At 42.4% G+C, this 25,606-nt stretch overlaps 1 protein-coding gene across 1 annotated transcript in view; it reads right to left on the minus strand.

Annotated features, from left to right (window-relative positions):
* LOC124804627 overlaps positions 1-25,606 on the minus strand; it is a 368,418-nt gene that overhangs the window by 342,179 nt on the left and 633 nt on the right. The gene's annotated exons all lie outside the window — the stretch shown is intronic.

The following is a 25,606-nucleotide window of genomic DNA, read 5'->3' on the forward strand; positions in this document are numbered from 1 at the left end:
TACGCGAGTTGGGGTGGCAGTCACTAAAACGAAGGCGGTCTTCTTTGCGGCGAGATCTGTTTACGAAATTTCAATCACCAACTTTCTGTGCCGAATGCGAAAATATTTTGTTGACACCCACCTATGTGGGGAGAAATGATCATCACAATAAAATAAGAGAAATCAGAGCTCGAACGGAAAGATTTAGGTGTTCCTTTTTCCCACGCGCCATTCGAGAGTGGATTGGTAGAGAAGTAGTATGAAAATTGTTCGATGATCCCTCTGTCAAGCACTTAAGTGTCAATTGCAGAGTAACCATGTAGATTTAGATGTAGATGAAGTGAACATTGACTGGAAGTGATGTGTCGACAGAAGTGCCGACACAGTGTGATTTGAGGGGACCGCAATGCACGCTATAAACACACGAAGGATGGCGTGAGGTCTGAAACAGGATACGTAATGAATGCTATAAAGAAAGTACGTAGCTTTTGGACTACTTAACTTTAATCCATCCTTGTTGTGTACATCGTTCTTGATGAGACATGCTTTATACGATAAGTATCAATTGCTATGTAAGGCTAATGGCGCCTTGCTAGGTCGTAGCCATGGACTTAGCTGAAGGCTATTCTAACTATCTGCTCGGCAAAGGAGCGAGGCTTCGTCAGTGTAGTCGCTAGCAAAGTCGTCCGTACAACTGGGGCGAGTGCTAGTCCGTATCTCGAGACCTGCCGTGTGGTGGCGCTCGGTCTGCGATCACTGACAGTGGCGACAAACGGGTCCGACATGTACTAATGGACCGCGGCCGATTTAAAACTACCACCTAGCAAGTGTGGTGTCAGGCGGTGACACCACAGGAAGTGGTTTTGTTCGGCTACTTGGAGGCCATCTGCAGCCATTCTTGAACCTCATCTTCCCAAACAACAACAGTGTAATTTTTATGAATGCCACTGCACTGTGTCACCGGGCCACAATTGTTCGCGGTTGGTTTGAAGAACATTCTAGACAATTCGAAAGAGGTTCGAATCGTTTGGCCACCCAGATAGCCCGACTAGTATCCCATCGATTATTTACGGGACATAATCGAGATGTCAGTTTGTGCACAAAATCCTGCACAGGCAACACTTTCGCAGTTATGCAAGGCTATAGGGGCAGCACGGGCCAATATTTCTACAGAGGCTTTCAACGACTCGTTGTGTCCATTCACGTCGAGTTGCTGCACTACGCCGGGCAAAACGAGACCCGACACTATATTAGGAGGTACACCATGTCTTTTGTTACCTCGGTGCATTACGCGTAGAGGTGCAGTGCATCTTATGCATTCCTTCCAGCCTTCTAACGCAGCTGTTTAGGGCAGCAGCGTTGACTTATTGATGCTCTTCCCGGGGACACGTTTATAGTTCCAAGTGGGTTGTGCATTGATTGCAGTCCTGTACTCGCTCATCATGCAAAAGCCCGTTGATCCCCTGCTTTCGTGGTCGCCTCGTGTCCCAACGTGAGCAGTTCACACTTACTTGCCTTGCGATTACGTTGCTTAGGTTCGTGTGTTACTGAGAAGTTACCGTCTTGACGACCATTTTCTTTCTGTACAGTGAGAAATATTGTGAAACGACCGGTGGTACGGTTACCGATTCTCCACTATCACCAACTGCAGCTTATGAAAGACTAACAGCGCCTGGCGGTGTTACCCGCGGTTAAACAGTTATTTTTAAAGAAAAGTTAATGCCGAAACTTACTATCCACGCGTATGCGCCATGACAAAAGCTATTTCTTGGAGGAACTGAGGCGCTAGTCATTTGCGGCCCTGCAAACCGCGCACTTAGTGTTCCGTACAAACTTAATTATGTATTTAGACAGTTCACCAATTCCGGGAATCGATAACTTTGACCATTTTTCCCTCTTATCGACGTTGATACTGGCAAGATGTACGTCCCACGGATTCCAAGGTTTTGGATAATGTTTAAATTTGAATAATAAAAAGTGACATAAAGTCATGCAGGATGCAAGCGACCATTATTATAGTAACCAGCAGTTCTCCACTCAGGCTGACTCGGTCGCAAAGTTGAAAGGCAAATATCTGGCAAGAAATGACTTTATTTCTCATATGACACGTTCGGAATTTATCTAGTATCAGATATCCAGGAACGATTGCGCATGTAGATATGGCGTTTCAACATGTATATGCAACAAACATTCGCAGATGTGCGACTGACAGACTCATATGGGCAATAAAGTCATTCCGTCCCAGATGTTTGGCTTTTACCATTGCGACCCACTCAGCCTGAATGCAGAACTAATGATTGTTTTAATGTCAAGTTTGACGTCGAATAGCATACGACAAAAGAAATAATTTTTTTCGTCTGATATCATTACCAACTAACAATTTTCGGTTTTTTCCCGTTACTTGTACTGTGAAACCTTGCTTCTTGTCAAATTTCGTGATACTAGGTGGCCGGGAAGTACCCTATAGGTTTTGATGAGTGAGTTCGCGAGTATTCGAACATATGACATAAATGGCTGTATCCGCCAAGGAACAGCAGACCTTAGTATATGACACAAATTTCAGCTTTATACGAGGGTTGGAACTTTAATAATGGAAAATATTTACTTACAGCTCGTACAAAATTGATACGTGTTTCAAAGTATTACTGACGTCCAAAGTAGTCACCAGCATTGTGCATAACCCGTTGCCAGCGATGTGGAAGTCGTAGGGTACTCTTAGCAGTGCCAGTTGTGTTGACAGTTCGAGAAGCGCGCTCTATTGCCCGACGAATTTGTAGCAGCTCTGAAGCGAATGCCGTGAAGTGTTTCCTTCAGTTTAGAAACCGAGTTGAACTCACGAGGACTTAAGTCTGGGGAGTGCAGTAGATTGTATAGCACTTAGCAGCCCCATAAGCCAAACAAATCAGTAACAGCTTGCACTGTTCGTGCTTCAGCATTGTCCTGCAAAATGATGATCAGGTCCTGCAGAAAGTGTCATCACTTCTATCTCTATGCTGTTCATTTTTGGAACACAACCTACGACCAGCTTAGAGACAGAAGTGATGACAGTTTCTGCTGGACCTGAAGATCATTTTGCAGCACAATGCTCAAGCACGTACAGTGCTAGCTGTTAGTAATTTGTTTGACTGATGGGGTTGCTAAGTGCTATACCACCTACTGCTCTCCCCAGACTTACCGAGCGAGGTGGCGCAGTGGTTAGCACACTGGACTCGCATTCGGGAGGACGACGGTTCAATCCCGTCTCCGGCCATCCTGATTTAGGTTTTCCGTGATTTCCCTAAATCGCTTCAGGCAAATGCCGGGATGGTTCCTTTGAAAGGGCACGGCCGATTTCCTTCCCCATCCTTCCCTAACCCGAGCTTGCGCTCCGTCTCTATTGACCTCCTTGTCGACGGGACGTTAAACACTAATCTCCTCCTCCTCTCCCCAGACTTAAGCCCTCGTGAGTTCAACTCGATTTCTAAACTGAAGGAAACACTTCACGTCATACACTTCAGAGCTGCTACAAATTTGTCGGGCAATAGACCGCGCCGCTCGAACTGTCAACACAACTGGCACTGCTAAGAGTATCCTACGACTTCCACATCGCTGGCAACGGGTTATACACAATGCTGATGACTACTTTGAAGGTCAGTAAAACTTTGAAACACCTATCTATTTTGTACGAACTGTAAATAAATAGTTGTCGCTAATAAAGTTCCAGTCCTTGTATGTCTATCCGTTCCTGACAGAAAGGGTTCTTCACAGACGGACGGACAGACAATCATTCTGATAACAAATGACAAAAATTTTTTCTCGTGTTGTACTGTGAAAGATTCCATTTTGCCGATGTTCGTTATTCTCGGCTAGCCGGCCAGTGTGGCCGAGCGGTTCTAGGCGCTTCAGTCTGGAACCGTGCGACCGCTAAGGTCGCAGGTTCGAATCCTGCCTCGGGCATGGATGTGTGTGATGTCCTTACGTTAGTTAGGTTTAAGTAGTTCTAAGTTCTAGGGGACTGATGACCTCAGATGTTAAGTCCCATAGTGCTCAGAGCCATTTGAACCATTTGATTCTCGGCTACCGGGGAATACCCTACAGGTTTTGATGAGTGAGTTTGAGAGTATTAAAATATATGACATAAATGGCTGTATCTTTTGATTGTATTGCCTTCAATGTTTTACAGCACAAAGACACCTTACACCTCAGCATGTGACGTAAATTTCCTGAGAAAAAGGGTTTTTAGCAGTCGGACAGACAGCCAGAAGGACAGATCGACAGCAAAGTGATCTTGTAAGGGGCTCAGTTTTTACCGAATTAAGTACGGAATTCTAAAAAGCCATCATGTTTTGAGACAGTGAGAGAAGCTGACAGAATACATGTGGTTCACAACTCAACGTTTCGTTACGGAAAAAAAAATCTTTACGCGACCGAGTAGCGAATTACAAAATGCACCAGGAAAGGCAGTAAATAATTTTCCGACTGTCTGCGATATACCAAGCACGGAATAGATCATTATCGTCTTGGTGTGTATGGAGAGCCAGAAATCCACTGTAATACGTCTCCGTGAACAACGCTCCGATACTTCTTGTTTCCTGAGGATATGTAGAGATTCCTGGCGTGCAGCCAACATAAGAGTTCTCCGTGCGAAACACATTGTATGCATACCTACCACTTTCAACGTTTGCCCTTCACTCTTATTTATAGTGATCGAGAAAGCCACTTTCAAAGTGATCTGCAGCCGTTTGATGTGGAAAGGTAAGTTTTCTGAGATGAATGGAATTTGAGGTATCAGTACCGTCTCTCGTTTGGCCTCGCCGGTGATGATGGTGGTCTGCTCGATATGCCTTCTCAGCTCCGTGATGCGTAACTTGGTGCTATTCCACAATCTTCGTGCATCTAGGAACGCATCGGTATGACAGGCACACAACCTTCAGACAACACTTGCGGGACGGCATCCACGACAGCTCTAGTGAGTTTAGAAACTCTACAGGGTACGTAGTAGCGTCGTCTCTAGTCATCAGTGTGTCGAGTGACGTGTAGGTGGTCGCCCCACCACATACTTGATCAATAATTGTTTTACTTAATTTTCCCACCGATTCATTCTTGGCGCTAATATTACTCTTTCACATAATAATCAGCCGTCCTTTTTCAGTATAAAAGGTAGCCTATGTGTTAATTCTAAAATTCATCCAAACCGGTCCAGCCACTTCAGCGTGAACGAGTTACTAACATACTAATTCGACTAAGAATATAAGAAGAAAATAAACAATTTCTGATTCGATGCAGCGCAAATCTTATAATATTTGTACGTGCAATGATGTCATCTGCCCTCAGGTGTGTGCCTGTTACCACAGGATACGCTCGCATATCCTAATTAGATCCAGCCTCACTAAAAAGCACGACGTCTCTCTGTCGTACTGCATTAAATGACACCATTGTAGTGAATCTTCAAGCGTCTTAGAAGTCATAAGATACTCCTGACGCTCAGCGGCTAGAATGTAACAGGTTTGTATGGAAGTATGGATTAAAGACTATAAGGATTATATTAATTACGTATGGAAGTATGGATTAAACACTTTGAGGATTATATTCATTACTTATGGAACTATGGATTAAACACTACGAGGATTACATCCATTACGTATTCATTAATCGTATTTTATAGGACATATTAAACAACAAAAGCACTTTCACAGATGCGATGTAGGCCTACTTCAAAAGTCAAAGAATAAATAGCTTTTTGTAAGAGTAGTTATTGTTCCACATTTTACGTTATATTTTTCAAATCAATAAATATATCGTACTACGCACGTATTAATTCAAGGAAAAAGCCAATGCTTTTCCAGAGTTCTTCCAAATCTGTCCAGTCGTTTCAGCCTAAAAGAATAAAATACAAACTTCCGCATTTACGCCTGATAATATACAAGGTGTAAATTTTAAGTTGACACACCAGAGTAACTCGAAAAAAAAAAAAGCTACACACGAAAAAATGTGTAGAATCCAAAGTTGATTATTTTCGAGGGGGACATCTGCCGGTGCTAAAATTAGCCAGCCCCTGGGGGTAGGGTGGGAGGAAACTTTAAAATTTCAAATGGGAACCCCAATTTTATTGCAGAATCGGATTCTACATAAAAAACTACGTCTATTTTGTCTGAAGCATTTGTTTTGATTCTTGGTAGTTGGCGCTGTAATTAAAAAAAATCCATGTGCTCATTTTTGCGTGGAAAATGGTTACGGACAAATAAAAAATGAGTTCCCTCGTTAGTAAGTAGGCTGTTTGGTTAGTTAGTTAGCTAGTCAGGCGATTTGCTAGATAATTAAAAGTTGTGTGGCCTCATGATCACGAAACAAACAAAACTTATCTGAATCTACGGAAAAAATTAATATTTTGGTCAACATTTGTAAAACTCTCTCAAACCCCACCCTACGGGGAGTAAGGGAGAGTTTAAGTTTTAGCGAATCAAAATTTATCTTCCTCGCAAAAATGAGAACATGGATTTTCTTGAATTACAGCGCCAACTACCAAGAATCAAAACAAATGTTTAAGACAAAATGTACGTAGTTTTTTATGTAGAATCCGATTCTGCAATAAAAATGGGGGTTCCCATTTGAAATTTTAAAGTTGCCTCCCAGCCCACGCCCAGGGGGCTGTGGTGGCGGTCTAATTTTAGCACCAGCAGATGTACCCCTCTAAAATAATCAACTTTGGATTCTACAAATTTTTTTGTGTGAAGCTTATTTTTCGAGTTATTCTGGTTTGTCAACTTAAAATTAAACCCTGTATATGGGATTTAGAAGAACGGGCTTTCCAGTCTGTTGCTCTCCACCAAACTTGTTGTTATAGCTATGTGGACGACACGTTTTTCATCTCGTCACCATATCAGTTCTTGGATCGCATAAGTTCCGTATATCCGTGAACAAAGTTTTTTTTATGGAAATGAAAACGGAAGGCAAGCTACTGTTTTTGGATGTGCTAGTTCATTGTAAATTAGAAACACAGTTGGGTCATTCTGTACAAAAGGCAGCACATAGAGATCTTTATTAAAACGAGCACAGTTTCCACCATCTAGCTCAGAGGTATTCTGTGATGAGCACTTGTACTATAAAGAGCTCCGACAACTTCACATCATGCTCACCTGCGATCTCAATTAAAACACCTCAAGCATGGATTCAGGAAAAACGGATACAAATTACATAAAATTAAAGTTTAATTAGTTGGTAAGCGTGTGCACAAACCTATCCAACCAACAGAAGAAGATAAGCCCACAGCATTCATGCCACTGCGCGGAGCGACCTCTAGAAAGATTGGACTCATACTATTTAAATACACTTGTGTATAAAACTGGAGGCCGTAAGCAAGTTTCGCACAATTTGTTCCTGCCAAGTAACACAGGTCGATGAAACTTGGACCATACACAGAAAAACCTGCTTCAGTAATGAACAAAAGGTAACTGAGAGAAAAATGGAATGAGTGGAACGGAAACCACACTTTTATTCAAAGACAATAATTAGAATGAAGTCACTGCGAGTGTTTTACTACCACGAACGGTAGTGCATGGTCTGCAACGTGCTCCTGTGCTGGCCACCAAGTTGGCAAGCAGTTCTTGTGGCAGGGCGTTCCCTTCTTCCACCAGTGCGATTTACAACTGCAGGATGGTCGTCGCTGCATGTGAATGTGCTGCCCAACGCATTACGCACGTGTTGGATAGGATTAAGTCGGGGAAACGGACGGGCGAGTCCATTCACGGTACATTCCCTCGTTCCAAGAGGTCCTCCACCTGCGCAGTTCGATGTGGTCGCGCATTCTCCTCTACAAGGTCATTGCGTCCACCGTTTTTCCCCAACATTTGAGGCTTTAATGAAACAAACTGGTTACACGTGTATCATTCAAAGTATTTTCCATTGTTGGCCACTACTTTCTTCCATCTTTCGGGCAGTGCACGAATCCCGCGTCAAAAAAATTGTTCACCTTTTGAAGCGATCCACGAATCGATCCAATTTGTGACTTCTTCATGAGATCGGAAGTGTTGGTCACTCAGGCCATGCGCCATTGATCTAAACAGGTGATAGTCAGAGGGAGCAATGTCTGGAGAATACGGCGGGTGGGGCAGGACTTCCCATTTTAACGTTCCCAAGTACGTTTTGACCTCTTTTGCAACATGTGGTCGAGCTTTGTCGTGCTGCAAAATCACTTTATCGTGCCTCTCGCTGTGTTGTGGCCGTTTGTCTTTTAATGCTCTGCTCAAATGCATTAATTGCGTTCGATAAAGAGCAGCTGTGATTGTTTCACTTGGATTTAACACCTCATGGCACACGACGCCGAGCTGGTCCCACCAAATGCAGAGAATGATCTTGGAGCCGTGAATATTCGGTTTGGTCGTCGACGTGGAAGCATGGCCCAGTTTTCGTCCCATTGCGATACAGAAATCCCTTCGGTTTTTGGCTCTGAAGCAACTGTTCAGAAACACACAAACGTCGTTCAACGTCTCTTGGTTTCAGCTCACACGCGACCCAAATACCTTCTTTCTGAATCATGCCCATAGCCTTGAGACGTTTCGAAATGGCTTGTGTGTCACTCCCACTAATCGTGCCAATTCTTCTTGAGTCTGACGTGAGTCTTCACACAGCAATGTCTCCAATTCTGCATCTTCGAAAACATTCTCTCTTCCACCACTATGCCGGTGAACGACGTTAAAATCACCGTCCTTGAAGCGTTGAAACCACTCACGACACGTTCTTTCACTAACAGCGTCCTTACCATACGTAGTTGAGAGCATTCGATGAAACTCACCCGCTGTTTTCTTCATATTGAAACAAAATAGTAACACCTCCCGCAAATGACGAGATTGGGCTCGTAAACTGACATTTTCAATCAAGAACAACTTTATGATGCAGACACAAAGCCGGCCAGTTTGGCCGAGCGGTTCTAGGCGCTTCAGCCTGGCACCGCGCGACCGCTACGGTCGCAGATTCGAATCCTGCCTCGGGTATGGATGTATTTGATGTCCTTAGGTTAGTTAGGTTTAAGTAGTTCTAAGTTCTATGGGACTGATGACCTCGGATGTTAAGTCCCATAGTCTCAGAGCCATTTTTTTCAGACACTGATCGACTAATGTTTGAATGGGGTTATGTTGAGCGAGGTCCAAGCTAACTGCCTAACGTCTGCGATCTGTTTCTTTCGACCTATCGGCAAACGGCGGAAGCAAAGTAGTACACCTTATATAAAAATGAAGTTAGGGCTCAGTGCTCCCTGAATGCGCATCGGGAAGGTGGACAGTGTCACGTTAGCGTTGTTCGTTGGGTGTACTGCGTTAAAAGTTTTGGAGATCAGTACGCACATACAACATTATGTCTCCCCACTCCATAACACCTGGACCACCAAAATCAGCTTGCTCGACAATGTTCCTCGTTGTATTATGTATTCCAACCTGTCGCCAAATGACGATACGTACGGCATTGTCGAACATGAACGTTTTGGTGCCCCAGGTGTTATGGTGTGGGGAGGCATAATGTTGCACGGGCGTACAGATATCCAAATCTTTAAACAGGGCACACTCACTGGCCCACGTTATTGTAACACCGTTCTCGTTCCCACTGTGCGCCTTTTCAGGGGTGCACTCGGGTCTTACTTCTTTTTCATGGACGATAACGCGCGACTGCTTCGAACTGCACAGTTGAAGGAGCTCTTGGAACGAGAGGACATTCGGTGAATGGACTGGCCTATCCATTACTCAGCCTTTACCACATGGATCAGATGCGAGATGCATGGGGTAGACGTATTGCAGCAAGTCCACATGACCAACCACAGCCCAACACTTGTCCTATGCGCTGCTGGAGAAATGGAACACCCTACCACAAGAACTCCTTACCAACATTGAGGCCAAGCATTGCCGTCTGTGGTGATCACAGACCCTGAATCATGTCCCACCTTATGTAATGTCCAGGGGACCATCGTGAATCGCGATGACTTCAGTATAATTATTGTGTTTGAAAAAAATGCCATTTGTAAAACGTGTATATTTCTATTGTCTATTGTCAAACCACAATTTATGAAAGATGTTTATATTTTTATTAATAGGATTAAGTACGAATAATTAATATTTGTCATGTTTGAAATTATTGTGGTAGCAGGGAATGTCTGCACCAAAGTATTGTTGGCAGGAAATACCGCACATTGACATAATCTTAAAAAAAGGGCGGGAGAGACCGCGTATCGATACATTTTAAGAAAAGATCGGGAAAGACCGCGCACTGATACATTTTGTAATGGTAGCAGGGATTGTCTGCACCATAAAGCATTGTTGGCAGCAGAGACCACACTTTAGCGTTCATAGGAAGCCAGTAGTAAGCCAGATGTGAAGCGAGTCAGTAGCAGGTCTGAAGCGAGAGGTTGAGAGGAGCGGTGTGCCTGCCAGCCACTAGCTATGCTTTACAAGAGATTATAAACGGATGTATAGAGACATCAGCTAACTATTGTCATAAGAGGAACTAATATTATAGAATTAACTTTTTTGAGAAACGCAAGACTGCTGAAGGTATGTTTGCGCAATGTTTGTTGTAAGATTATTGTAAAAAGTAAGTCCTTTTTGAACGTTTGTAAAATAATTTCATTCAGAACATAATTAATTTTTGCCAGCAATATTGCATTACTGATTATAATCCATCCCAAAAACCATCAACGTAAAACTTTGCAAAATTTTATTGTTGTCAATAAAAAGTTTAACTATGAATTACGTAACGTCAGTCAAATTAATTAAAGAATAACGTCAGCTTTGCTATTAAAGAATAACGTCAGCTTTGGTGATAAATACAGCCACTTATTATGTCAGCCCACCAGCAGGTAATAAAGTATAGTAAAACAGAGTAAGTATATTCATGTCGCAGTTCGATGTAGCAGTCAGATAGCGATCCAGTAACAGTAAAAAAGGTAAGGAACAGTTTTGGGTTATTGCAGGTAACGACTGAGGACCACGACGACGACACATTCTATGTTTCGTCGTAATAATCAGAAAATAACTTTTAATAAGCAGCATTTAAATTTGTATGCGAAGGTTGAGAAAGAGAATTAATTTCAAAGGGAACATTTCATTTGTTATTATTAAGCAAGAGGTAGAAATCCTAAGGGAAGGTTTCATAGGTTATTGTAAAAGGGAAGTTTGCGTAACAAAAGCGATATAAAGGAGACGGGAAGGTTTCACCCTTCGTCTGATTCGCAGTGCCTCATCATGCGAAAGTTACTTTCGTCCTTCAGTTTTGCATACCGGTTTATGATATTAGACCCCGTCCACGGAAAATTAAGGACTTACTACGTCCAGTGGAAGAGAACTTGTGTCAGAGAGTATTTGGCGTCTACAACATGCAATGTGAATATGGCGAAAATCATAGCTGAGCGCTGTACTGAAAGTAGGCGGCAAATCAAGAACAGAAATTCTAATAAATCAGCGATAGCCGAACACGGCCTTAAGGTAGGGTACAACTTCGAGAGCCCGAAGATTCTCTCCCAGGCATCGACTTCGTGGGATTCTGTAATGAAAGAAGCGGTAAAAATTCGCGTGTGCACCAACAACTGTAGCTGAGATGGTGCCTGCAGAAGAGCAATTGAGACGGTGTGGCTTCAAACAAATACAACCAAAAATCGTTACCCTTAAGGGGATAGGTGATGCTGCGGGTATTCTCCGTTCCACTTACGCCCCTAAAATGCGGCCCGCTAGGAGAGCGAAGGCTTTCTGCCTCACTGCAGATGTCCCGCATTTTCGAATCCCAGGTTACAGGTGACGTCACTCCTCCAATAGAAGTTAGAATTCCAAGCGACTTTGCCCGACCATAAAAGGCTTGTAACTATAAGGGAAGCAGCTCTCGGCAGACACTTATCCTCTGACGGAGGGGATGGTGATTACCTTCGAAAGCTCGAGCAGGCATTCGCATTCTATGCGATCCCAAGGCAGAGATTTTATACACATAACGATTTGAGGGCGAAGTCGCCTTCAATTCTGTCCCGTCCAGTGTGAATCGGGTTTTAATCTGCGAGGAAGTTTCATAACAGTGCACACAGCGCCACAGAGTGAATGATTCATTCTGATCGCCAGCAGCTGACTTACGATGCAGTCAGCAGGGAGCAGCGCGTAGCACAGACGGATGAAACCACACACGCGGCCTTTACGGCCGAGAACACATTCCCGCATTTTGCGCAGCGAACAGGAGAGTTACACGCTGTGACTGGGGCAGTGGTCAGTAATCAGGAACTAGGAACCTGTTCCCCGGGGAGGCCCGCTGAGTCAAGACGCGCCCTGGTGAGTCACGGGGCGGCGACAGGTTGTCTGGACAGCCGGCGGGGCAGGGCTGCCGCCCCAGGCGTGGGAGTAGCCGGCGTGCGCGCGCAGCCCCAGGGCTGCCAACAGCGGCAGGCTGACTCAGCGCCGGGCACGGGGCCCGGGCTCCTCCCCCCCCCCCTCTCTCTCTTCTTGACCCTAAGCTACTTCCGCTGTACATCTTCATCTCCTTCGCACTACCCTCATGTCTGCACCGAGGGTGAAAATTCATTCCCTGTTCTGGTTCCCCAATATCTGGGTCATTATCTCGTAACTTCTCACGTGCCTAAGATGTGACACGTACTGACGCAAGAGGTATGCGCCTATTTTACGAAGTTTAAAGTGTCGAACAGTCTGATATGGACGCTGGATGGGTATTTAACAGTAAAAAAATGTTTCAAATGGCTCTAAGCACTATGTGACTTAACATCTGAAGTCATCAGTTCACTAGACTTACAAGTACTTAAACCTAATTAACCTAAGGACATCACACACATCCATACCCGAGGCAGGATTCGAACCTGCGACCGTAGCAGCAGCGCGGTTGCAGACTGAAGCGCCTAGAACTGCTTGGCCACAGCGGCCGGCTATTTAATAGTCACTAGATGCGAGACAATACCCTCTACATCAAGAAGGATATAATAATTCCAATCCCAAAGAAAGCAGGTGCTGACAGATGTGAAAATTAACGAACAATTAGTTTAATAACTCACGCATACAAAATACTAACGCGAATTCTTTACAGATGAATGGAAAAACTTGTAGAAGCCGACCTCGGGGAAGATCAGATTCGATTCCGTAGAAATATTGGAACACATGAGGCAATACTGACCCTACGACTTATCTTAGAAGCTAGATTAAGGAAAGGGAAACCTATGTTTGTAGCATTTGTAGACTTAGAGAAACTTTTTGACAATGTTGACTGGAATACTCTCTTTCAAATTCTGAAGGTGGCAGGGGTAAAATACAGGGAGCGAAGGGCTATTTACAATTTGTACAGAAACCAGATGGCAGTTATTAGAGTCGAGGGACATGAAAGGGAAGCAGTGGTTGGGAAGGGAGTGAGACAGGGTTGTAGCCTCTCTCCGATGTTATTCAATCTGTATATTAGGCAAACAGTGAAGGAAACAAAAGAAAAATACGGAGTAGGTATTAAAATCCATGGAGAAGAAATAAAAACTTTGAGGTTCGCCGATGACATTGTAATTCTGTCAGAGACAGCAAAGGACTTGTAAGAGCAGTTGAACGGAATGGATAGTGTCTTTAAAGATGAACATCAACAAAAGCAAAACGAGGATAATGCAATGTAGTCGAATTAAGTCGGGTGATGCTGAGGGAATTAGATTAGGAAATGAGACGCTTAAAGTAGTAGATGAGTTTTGCTATTTGGGGAGCAAAATAACTGATGATGGTCGAAGTAGAGAGGATATAAAATGTAGACTGGCAATGGCAAGGAAAGCGTTTCTGAAGAAGAGAAATTTGTTAATATCGAGTATAACTTTAGGTGTCAGGAAGTCATTTCTGAAAGTATTTGTATGGAGTGTAGCCGTGTATGGATGTGAAATATGGACGATAAATAGTTTGGACAAGAAGAGAATAGAAGCTTTCGAAATGTGTTGCTACAGAAGAATGCTGAAGATTAGATAGGTAGATCATATAACTAATGAGGAGGTATTGAATAGGGTTGGGGAGAAGAGAAGTGTGTGGCACAACTTGACTAGAAGAAGTGATCGGTTGGTAGGATATGTTCTGAGGCATTAAGGGATCACCAATTTGATATTGGAGGGCAGCGTGGAGGGTAAAAATCGTAGAGGGCGACCAAGAGATGAATTCACTAAACGGATACAGAAGGATGTAGGTTGCAGTAGGTACTGGGAGATGAAGAAGCTTGCACAGGATAGAGTAGCATGGATAGCTGCATCAAACCAGTCTCAGGACTGAAGACCACAACAACAACAGATGCGAGGCAACTACTTTGTTGACGCTTTTCGACTGCACTCATCTTAAGGATATCTGGAAAAGGTTGCAAAAATCAGGAGTAGCACAGAGATGGTAGCTAAAAGACAAACAATACAACGAAGAGCGCATGAAACACGCGTACCGAGTCAGGGAGAAGAATGTCATGCAGGCAGTATGGGATCATGTGTGCCTCGCGGGATTAGCCGAGCGGTCTCAGGTGCTGCAGTCATTGACTGTGCGGCTAGTCCCGGCGGAGGTTCGAGTCGTACCTCGGGCATGGGTGTGTGTGTGTGTTTGTCCTTAGGATAATTTATGTTAAGTAGTGTATAAGCTTAGGGACTGATGACCTTAGCAGTTAAGTCCCATAAGATTTCACACACATTTGAACATTTTTTTGGACCATGTGAATATGATAGATTTAAAACGTAAGTAGGTGCACAAGGCACGCATAACGCCTGAGATGACAAAATATCCAGTAGATGGCGCTAGTGGTATCATATCGTAGCACTTGACGCCTCAAAAAAATTTAATTTGTAACACACGGAAGACGACAAGAATGCCTGTACAAATGATAAACGAGAACAACACAAATAAAAGGTAAAAAATATACTAAAATGACAGTGCTCAGATAATATGTCCTCACTTTCAGTTACATATACTGTATGGTTTTAGCAATGGTGCAAATCACAGGCTACTTAGGGTGTCTAATTTCGTAATCTAATTCCCGGATTCGCCATTAACTATTTACCAACTTCCAGCATTAATTACAATATTGCGTGTGTTTCTGTATTACAGTAAACGTAACGGAACAATGCAGCACTTCACGCATCGAAAACATCACGCATAAATTGCACGAGACATTAAAAACGTACCGGAAAATGGGAATGACTTTCGGAAACGCGGAGTGCGAGAAATAAATGAAAAGAAAACCCTGACTGGCACAGAAAAAGCTATTTTATATTTTTAAAAAAGTTGTTTTTATTATAGCTGGACTCACCGACGTTTACCATTTGTAATGGATAAAATTTGAGAAAAGAACACTATCTTCTTGTAACTGGTTATTCGCTTTTACGAGGCTGTGCTGAAAAGTAACGCCTTCAAATTTTTTATGTGAAACTCACCGACGTTTACCATTTGTAATAGATAAAATTTGAGAAAAGAACACTATCTTCTTGTAACTTGCTATTCGCTTTACGAGGCTGTGCTGAAAAGTAACGCCTTCAAATTTTTTATGTGAAACTCACCGACGTTTACCATTTGTAATAGATAAAATTTGAGAAAAGAACACTATCTTCTTGTAACTTGCTATTCGCTTTACGAGGCTGTGCTGAAAAGTAACGCCTTCAAATTTTTTATGTGAAAATTTTTAAAGCTTTTTAAATAAAATAAATGTTACTACCATTCTACATCTTTATTCTTCATGTCTGTTTTTATTTCACAACATAGTCATCCTAGCCGGCCGCCGTGGCCGAGTGGTTCTAGGCGCCTCAGTCTAGAACCGCGCGACCGCTACCATCGCAGGTTCGAATCCTGCCTCGGGCATGGATGTGTGTGATGTACTTAGGTTTAAGTAGTTCTAAGTTCTAGGGGACTGATGACCTCAGATGTTAAGTCCCATAGTGGTCAGAGCCATTTGAACCATAGTCACCCTGGCGACGAACACATTTCTCCTATCGAGAGACCAGCTTGTTGATACTGTTACTATAGAATATTTGTTGACGAACCCACACCTCACCCCAGCTTGCACCGCTTCGTCACTGTCAAAGTGAAGTCCGAGAACGCGTTCTTTAAGTTCTGGAAACAGACGAAGATCGGACGGGGCCAAGTCGGGACTGTGTGGAAGATGATTACAGGATGCTGTTTCTCAAGCACCGATATAATTACGCTACACACTGACATGTTACACATCACAATCGGGAGCCCTCTAGCGACAGATGGCTGCATATATGTATACACGAGGAACATAGATGTATAGTGTCAATAACGTTTGTTTTATTTAAAAAGCTTTAAGAATTATCAAATAAAAAATTCGGAGGCATTACTTTACAGTTCGCCCTCGTAAAAAAATTACTAATTACGTGTCCAAAAATACCGACAAGCTGAGATTGATTTTGATCTCAGTTTGATTTTTTCGCAACCCTTGGGAGCAGCTACAGATGTTTTATAACTTTTCTCTGTAAAGTAAAATACGGACGAGTTTAAACTGGACCGTTCGTCTGATAACGATTAGAATCATCCAGAATACCTTAGTCGGAACGGGGGTAGGTTACAACTAATTTTATTTTTGTCTTGTAAATGTTGTCCATTGGTCCAGACAAACGAATGTGTATGTGTTCAACATCCATCACAAAATTATATCAATATTTATTACTTTTGTTTCCCTATTCGAAGATAGGGCTGTGTGTTTGAGATCTAGGGTCATTACAGAGTCCGAATACTTCTAGCCAAATATCAGAAAACTGGAAATGGAGTTCCTGATTTGAAATATATAAAAGGATAATACTAGTTCTAGAATTTTCCTTACAACCAAGAGTAACCTCCAGAAAACCTTCATCTGAACCAGGAATTCGAACTACTTTAATTTTTGTGACAATACGCCTCAGAGAAAAATCTGAATGCCTAATGTCTGTAAGGGAATCTAATAAAGTATATAACACGGTACGGTCGATAACTTGCTCAACATATAAGGCTGTAGACACATGCAAAGACAAGAAAGAGTCACTCGATGATGTTTCGGGAGTGCAAAATGGTTCAAATGGCTATGAGCACTATGGGACTTAACTTCTGACGTCATCAGTCCCCTAGAACTTAGAACTACAACCTAAGGACATCACACACATCCATGGCTGCGGCAGGATTCGAACCTGCGACCGTAGCGGTCGCGCGGTTCCAGACTGTAGCGCCTACAACCGCTCGGCCACCTCGGCCGGCTCGGGATTGCAGCCAATTGTCATTTTGTATCACGTACGATATTGCAACTCAGCACCCCCACACCTCTTCATGTGAGCCGTCGAAGACTGATCTCGGCTGTTAGGTTGAGAAATTTATTGGCGTATCGCGCATACGTCAAGATCGTAATTGCGAGATCGTCCTTTCACACTCAGCATGCAGCGTCTTCGACGGCGGTAAGGCGAAACTCAGATGTGCGGCGGGTTGCCGCTCGCTATCACTCTAGGCGTACACTGTCGTCAATGAGGGCAAATCGTGGAATCAGTGGCTTTCCGTGTCTTGTCTCTTAGACCACGCATGTCCGGCCCGTGACCCTGTTTCAATCCGGCCCGTGGTTCGTGAAAAAGCAAGACGCTCGCACTGCACTCCAGCCGTGACACGTTTCCGGAATTCGCCACCCTGTTATCATTTCTCCAGTTTGGCGTCTGTATAATACAGCCACTATATGATAAGTTCAAGCGATTTAGACTGTTAAACGTTTTAAAATGAACAAATATATAATGGCATCATTTATTTAGTGTTACAGAAACAACCCTTGCTTATGCGAACAGTCGTCGAAAGTATTTTTGGACAACTATTAAAAAAATGATTGCTAATAGTGTTTATGGATAGTAAAACACCAAAAATTCAAAAACTCTAAGGACGTTTCTATGGCCGGAAATCGCAAAATTACTCCTAATTGCTTGTTGACTGGGACTGACTGTCTCATTGCCGTATTTTGTTTTTCTGTTCGTCCTGGTATAAACATTAGTAAATTACTCTTATCCACTTTGGACGTATTAGAACACTGTAACAGTTGCCACTGAAGGTAATTTATTATGAATAAGCTGCAACCAGTTACCTTTATAGCAGTTTATTTTTCAATGATGAAATCTTTAGATGCTTGACACTTCGTCTTCAGATGTTTATTTACGTGTCGTGAACATTGTTTCTTTACTAACGGTGTTGCGGAATTTTGCAATGGGAGTTTTTAAGACATCTACCACAAAATGTTGTAAGTAAAGAACGAATGTTCACGACACTTAAGTAAATGTAAGCATTTGAGGATGGGGTGAGCACAAAATGAATGAACTCTCAAAACAATAAGTTTTGAGGCATACTTTGTTGGCGAGGCGTGTCGGGAAAGGGGTGCCATTGACGTCGGTGCGTCACATCGTAAAAATTAACGTCATGGTCATTATAGTATTAAGGATGTGAATGAAGCCTGCGGTCACCAAAGTTTGCTCACGACTGCCTTAGATCATTGATGATAGTATTGATGATAGTATTTATTTGTGTTTAATTCGAATTAAGTGTATAGGGTCATTACATTTATGTATTTCGCAATAATACGCTGGTTCTTTGATTTAAATTATGATGAATGACGAAAATTTTAAGACAACAGAAAATTAATATGTAACTCATTACAAGAACATTCTCTGTAACCAACGTTTTCTAATATATTATTTTTATCATTTTGATACTGTCTCGGTATCTGTATGGGATCAAGCAAAAGTCAATGAAACGTAAAAGCTTATTGTCTGTAAAAACTGGAAATTATGGAACATATGCCATTTCTTATAAAAACGTCAAAAAAGGTTTCACAAGTTTTGTTGAGGAGTCGTCAGAAAACCAAAGACTTCCTGACAAACTGACATTTTGTCTTCTACTCCTGTTCGTTGCCCTTTCCACGTGGCCAATATAAAAAGGATAACCATAGCAGAAGTATTTGGAATTTCGAAGAAATGAGATTAAGTGTACTACTACTATATATCAAGTCGATCAATTGTTAAAATCAATACTTGATTTCAGCTATACACGAGAAAAACTGAAACTTTTGGCCCCACTTTGCGTAGTGCGTAATGTTAGAAACTCGACTTTTAGCCTCCCGTCATCAAACTTAGATGTTGGTTTCAAATCTTAACACGGCGGAGACAGAGCAGTGTGCGCTCCTCATGCATCTGTGGTCTAACCGTTACCCAACTAACAGCCGCTGTCCCAGTAGTACGGATCGTCCAGGCATCGTAGCAGAACGCTGTGTAGAACAACAACGGTGCACTCACCTTTTGAACTCGACCAAGTCTACCATTGCTGAACGTTGTGTATTTACCACCAATAAAATGGAATACGAAAAACAACAATTTTGGGCTACTGCTATTTCATTTAGGGATTCTATTATTAAAGTCCGTGGTGGAAAATCTTATTGACCGGGACGGGGCTATGAATTGCGTTTCTCGCATTGAATCCCATTATTTCCAGCATTTGTTCTAAGACAAGAAAGTACACCTAGAGCCACGGGGAGCGGCAACCCACCGCATAGCCGATTTTCGCATTTCCGCTAGTGAATTGTGAGACGTAGGTAGCTAATATCAGTGAACGTTTTGGGTTCGACGAATGACATCTCCCTTCTCCAGCTGCTCAGAGTGGTATAAGAAGCAGACGATACGGCACTCACCTGCAGGCTCAGACGACCAGTAGTAACAAAAGGCTCTACGATGCATGCCGAGCAGGGTTCCCCAAATTGTATTCCGTGGAACAGTGGTGGAAGTGAGTACGTGCTCCGCGAAAACAAGGTGTTTTTTTGACATTTTGACGGTACTACTTGTATTTCTAAAATTTTATTATGATTTCCGTGTCATTGCTTGCGATTTAGAAGTGTAGAAATCACTGAATAAGATAACTTTTTTCATATTTTTTAAAAATTATTATCGTTCAAAATAAACAAGGTGTTCCATCAAAGTACTAGGATTCTGAAAGTGTTCCGCCAGAGGAAAAGTTTAGAAACCCCTGGTTTAGAGATACCGCAAAATGGACGAGGTGGCTCAGTCGTCAGAACACTGGATTCGCATTAGGGTGGACGATGGTTCAAATCCGCGTCCTGTCATTCAGATTTAGCTTTTCCACGATTCCGCTTTGAAACATTTTGGAACATATACTGTTTCGAACACTATGAATTACCTTTAAGAGAACGGTCTATAGACACGTAGTGAACACGGATTTAGAAAACATCGTTCTTGTGAAACACAACTAGCTCTTTACTCACACGAAATTTGAGTACTATTGACAAGGGATTTCAAATTGATTCCGTATTTCTAGTTTTCCAGAAGGGTTTTGACCCTGTACCCCTCAAGCGGCTTGTAATTAAATTGCATGCTTACGGAATATCCTCTTAGTTATGTGACTGTATTTGTTATTTCAAGTCAGAGAGGTCGTAGTTCCCAGTAACTGGCGGAAAGTCATGGAGTAAAACAGAAGTGATTTATGGTGTTCCCATAGGTAGTGTTATAGGCCCTCCGTTGTTTCTTATCTATATAAACGATTTAGGAGACAATCTGAGCAGCAATCTTAGATTCTTTGCAGATGATGCTGTCGTTTAATGTCTAGTAAAGTCATAAGAAGATCAGAACCAATTACAAAACGATTTAAATAAAATATCTGTATGATGCGAAAATTGTCAAAGTGTGAGGTCATTCACATGACTGCTAAAAGGAATCCGATAAATCAACCAAATCTAAATGCCGTAAGTGCAACTAAATTCTTAGGAATTACTATTAGGAACAACTTAAACTGGGAAGAATACATAGGAAATTGTGGGGAAGATGAACCAAAGACTGCGTTTTATTGGCAGAATACTTAGAAGACGCAACATATCTGCTAAAGGGACTGCCTTCACTACGTTTGTGCGTCCTCTTTTGGAGTACCGTTGCGCGGTGTGGTTCAAATGGCTCTGAGCACTATAGGACTTAACTTCTGTGGTCATCAATCCCCTAACTAACCTAAGGACGTCACACACATCCATGCCCGAGGCAGGATTCGAACCTGCGACCGTAGCAGTCGCGCTGTTCCAGACTGTAGCGCCTAGAACCGCTCGGCCACCAAGGCCGGCGCGCGGTGTGGGATCCGTACCAGACAGGATTAACGGAATGCATCGAGAAAGTACAAAGAAAAGAATATTATGGAGAGGAGAGAGTGTCACGGACATGATACAGAATTAGAAGAGAACATTATTAAAACAAAGACGTTTCTTATTGCGCCGTGACCTAATCACTAATTTTCAATCACCACTTTCTCCTACGAATGCGAAAATATTTTGTTGACGCCGATCTACATAGGCAGAAATGATCATTATAATAAAATGAGGGATATGAGAGCTAGCACGGAAATATGTACGTGTTCGTTTTTCTCCGCGCGCTGTTCGGGAATGGAATAATAGATAATTATTGTGAAGGTGGTTCGATTAACCCTCTGCCAGGCACTTAAATGTGATTTGCAGAGTATCCACGTATATACAAGAAGAGATTGTGGCTGATTTCATTCCCCGTCCTTCCTAAAGAACAGCTTGTGTTGTCTTTCTAATGACCTCGTCATCGACGGTGCTTTTAATCTTGCTTCCAATTAGCCCTATTCAGAAGAAGCTGACAGTCAACATGAGTCTACGACGGTTCAGCTGCATACGGCATCTGTTTAGTTAAAATATCATTCGTCGCTGTAAACGACGGCCAGCTGTACTCTCGAAACATAATCGAAAAATCAGTACGCCGAGAAAATTTGAAAATTCACACCAGAAAGACTTGGGATACAAAAGATCAAGTTATACTGAATCGGAGTCTCCTGCGTACAGCAGTGGCGATGAAGCGACAGACTCCGCTGTTGAGCTGGCGCCTGGTTGCGAGGCGGGGAGCCCGTTTCCCTGATGCTCTATTTAGATGGGAGCGAGTCACGCTGTCTGCAGTGCGATGGGAGCAGACGGGCAGATACAAGGAGCGGGTTTGTCCCACTTGCTTTCGCCGACCCTGAAGGCAGGCATTTATATTCCCGCTTCTGCCAACTTTCTAGATATTGGCAGGGATACTCCGATTGGAGGCCTCAACAGTGCTGGATGAGTACGTGCGAGAACTAGAACAGGTGCGCCTAGATTTTGTACAGAAATCAGACCTCACGTACATACTTCTGTTCTCCGTCACTGGGACACGCATAGAAGTCCATGTGGCGCTACGTTTCAAACACGTGAGAAAACCATTCTTTTCTTTTTTAGGGTTCCGCACCCCAGTCACTAAAAACGGAACCCTCATGGGATCACTTTGTTATCCGTCTGGTGTCTGTCTGTCCGATTGCTGAAAACCACCTTTCTCAGCAACGGGTAGTCGTATCGAGTTGAAATTCATACCACACACGGATGTCTACAGCCCCTAGGCGATGACAGAAACTGACGCTTCTAAGTCAAAGATACGGCGATTTATTTCAAACTCTCTCATCATAACTCATAGGGCACTTCCTATTGACCTACAGGAAGCAAGATTGCATGACACAATCAAAGAAATAAAACCGAAATTGTTAATTTGTACTCATATCAAACGAAAAAAAATTGTTTGTCATTTCGTATCCGACTGCTAAAGAAGCAAATGTCAAATTGGCCTGTAGGGCGAGTGATATAATAACTAAGGCAGTAAAAAGGCAAAACCATAACGATGAGATGTCAATTTTGAGACCTATAAACAAAAAACTCGAGGATGAGGAAGCCCTTGTTACTCACGCAGATAAAGGGAACTCAGCCGTTATTATATATCGACAAGTATATGTGGATAAGGTCCTGTCATTCTTCGAAGAGAATAACACTCATCTAATAGATCACGATCCATCGGTGACTTACGCGAGGGAACTTAAAGTTTGTCTTGAAGTATGTATATTTATCATTCCCTCTAACAGGTTGCTAAGAATGCGTGTCATGAATCTTAAAATTCCTGCATTGAGGGCCCAAATTAAGACTCATAAGGAAGATTTCCCTATCCGCCCGTTAATTAATGCAAGGGGGAATATAGGTGAACCTGCGGAAAGATTTCTTCTGCAGATCCTGAAAAAAGAATTTGTTTTCGAGCAGACAAGTCGAAAAGAACTGGTTACGTTGTTACATGACCAGGTCTTCCCGACAGGCTGTCGTCTGTTATCCCTTGAGATAAAGAATTTATACACAAATGTGCCGATAGAAGAAACCATTATGATTATTCAGGAGAATCTCTTTCATAATAAGCGATTGATAACGTAAGAAATTACTGAGGTTATCTCTCTTCTTCGAATTCTTACGGCATATAATTTTTTCTCGTTTAATGACAACATGTACAGTCAGAGAGATGGCCTGGCTATGGGCAGCGTTTTGGCTGGTTTCTTGGCTAATGTTTTCGTTAACTACATTGAGATCGAGGTGTTTAAACGCAAGTCCTATTTTTGCCAAAAAATTCTATTTTATCGGCGCTATGTTGACGACATTCTGACCGTGTTTAATGGCGATGAATCAGAAATTTCGGGTTTAGTTGATGAATTTAATGCCCTTCACCCAAAGACGATTTTACACATGAGGATATGAATACTGACAGAGTCCTTAATTACCTAGATCTGCGGTTACAGCTACGTGATAACAAAGTTTCTACGGATATTTTTAGGAAACCCACGACCACAGATGCTATTATTCATGCGTTCTCCTGCTATCCTCGCCAGCATATAATTAGTTTTTTCAGAGCTATGATCACGCGTTTATGCGAATTGCCATTATCTGAAGACGCCGTTAATAGAGAACTTGACACTCTAAAGTATATCGCCCATAATAATGGTTACAGTGTTTCGCTTGTTGAAAAGTTATGCCACGACAAAATAACAATGCCTGTTCGGAGTACACTCAATGCAGCTCCTCTCGAGGAGCCCAATTACATTTCTTTGCCATTTATGGGCAATTTTAGTTATGAACTTACAAAACTTTTTCGGGGAATGGGCTCTCGTATATGCCAATCTCCAGTCTATGTACATACATAATGAATCACCTAAAAAGAACAACCATTTGGCATCGGGGGTATATCTGCTGGAGTGTCGCGATTGTAATGTAGGATATGACGGACAAATACGCAAAACCTTTAAAATTAGATTACAAGAACATCTCCTCAACAGATGGGGACAGATAAAACAGAACTCTGCCTTTGCTCAACACCTTAAAGCCAGTGGCCATAGTCCTCCGCAAGCACAAAATCTTAAGATTTTGCATTTTGCGCAAAAGAGTAAGAAGTTAAACATTTTGGAAGAAATTGAAATATTTAGGTATATGGAGGACGAAGATGTGTCCCTTCTTAACGACCAAATATTTGGCGCTAATCAGGCCATTTTAGAAGTTATGAAACCGGTGTTATTAATGTAATCCTGGGGCTCTCGCATTTCTGCCTAAATATGAGCCCTTTTCTTCTCTGCCCCTATGTCGTCTTGTTAGCCAAGTCCTTAGAGTTTTTTGATTAGAAAATGATATTGCGTGTTTGTCGCTTCAAATGTCGACGTATCTTACATATTTTAATGTAAGTGTAAAACAGAAATGAGAAGAAAGAGTTCACCCGCATTACGTCTTCTTCCCACGCTGGTGTGTATCTTTCAAGCGTAATAATTTTACTTCGGTATTTTTATAAAAAGAATTTTCTAGTTAGTTAGGAATTCTTGGTCTGTATGACGCAGTATTGCTTGTTATAGGTGGACCTTTTCATCTGAAATTATGGTCCTGTGTTACTAATGTTCTGGTTCTAGTGATATATGATACGTCATACCTTTTTAGGCACCGCATCTGTGTGTTGTGTTATACACCCTGGTATTATGTTTTAAGTTTGCCGCTTTCTTCTGTATTTTTACTCCGTCATAATTTTTGGATAAATTAATGCACAGGTGTTGCTTCTAGTAATTCTATCTTATTAATGTTTTCTGTGCATTATATTCATAAAGTTTTTAGTAGCAACGTATGTCCGGTTTACGATGTCTCATTCTTACTATAGTCCACGACAGCATTTATGGCCTCTGGGCTGGGATGCACACTAGACAGCTGTGCAGCTAGCCAGTTAGCACTCAGCCTTTTTCTGCATTCCCTACTGTGTAAACGTCAGTCATATTTAAGCTTTTTATCGTGTTTTACTCGCGCGAAACTTCGACTGATTAATTTCTGTTGTTTTATGTGTGTTCTGTGAGGTTTCTCATAATGGCGGCAACACCTAGAGGCAGTCAAGTATTTCAAAAACAGGCAAGGGACTTATTTTTAAAGTGTACTCGTTCTTCAAAAGTGAGGCGGATTGAGGCATGCGAGTCTGTGATGTTATCAAGTTGCAGGAACGCGACGTAGTTGCTGTCTGTGTGTATCCCGCCAAGTTTCCTTGTGAGCTGCGCAGCCAGAGGCCATTAACACTGTCGCTGACTATAGTAGTTGCGTGGCAGCGCCATCTAAAAAAGGTGATTCCGTATTAGGCGTCAGTACTAGCACACGACGCTGTGGTGCATTATGCTAACTACTTAAGCCCCATCTTGTTCTATTATTTGCGCCTGTGTACGTGGGTACGCGTAATGCAGGTCTTGGAGTCACTCACGTCCATCTAGAAAGGTAAAGCTTTATCATAAGACTTCGGCAATATGATTACATTCTGAGTGTTCGATCATTGATC

Source organism: Schistocerca piceifrons, chromosome 7 (assembly GCF_021461385.2).
Source record: "Schistocerca piceifrons isolate TAMUIC-IGC-003096 chromosome 7, iqSchPice1.1, whole genome shotgun sequence".
Lineage (NCBI taxonomy): Eukaryota > Metazoa > Arthropoda > Insecta > Orthoptera > Acrididae > Schistocerca > Schistocerca piceifrons.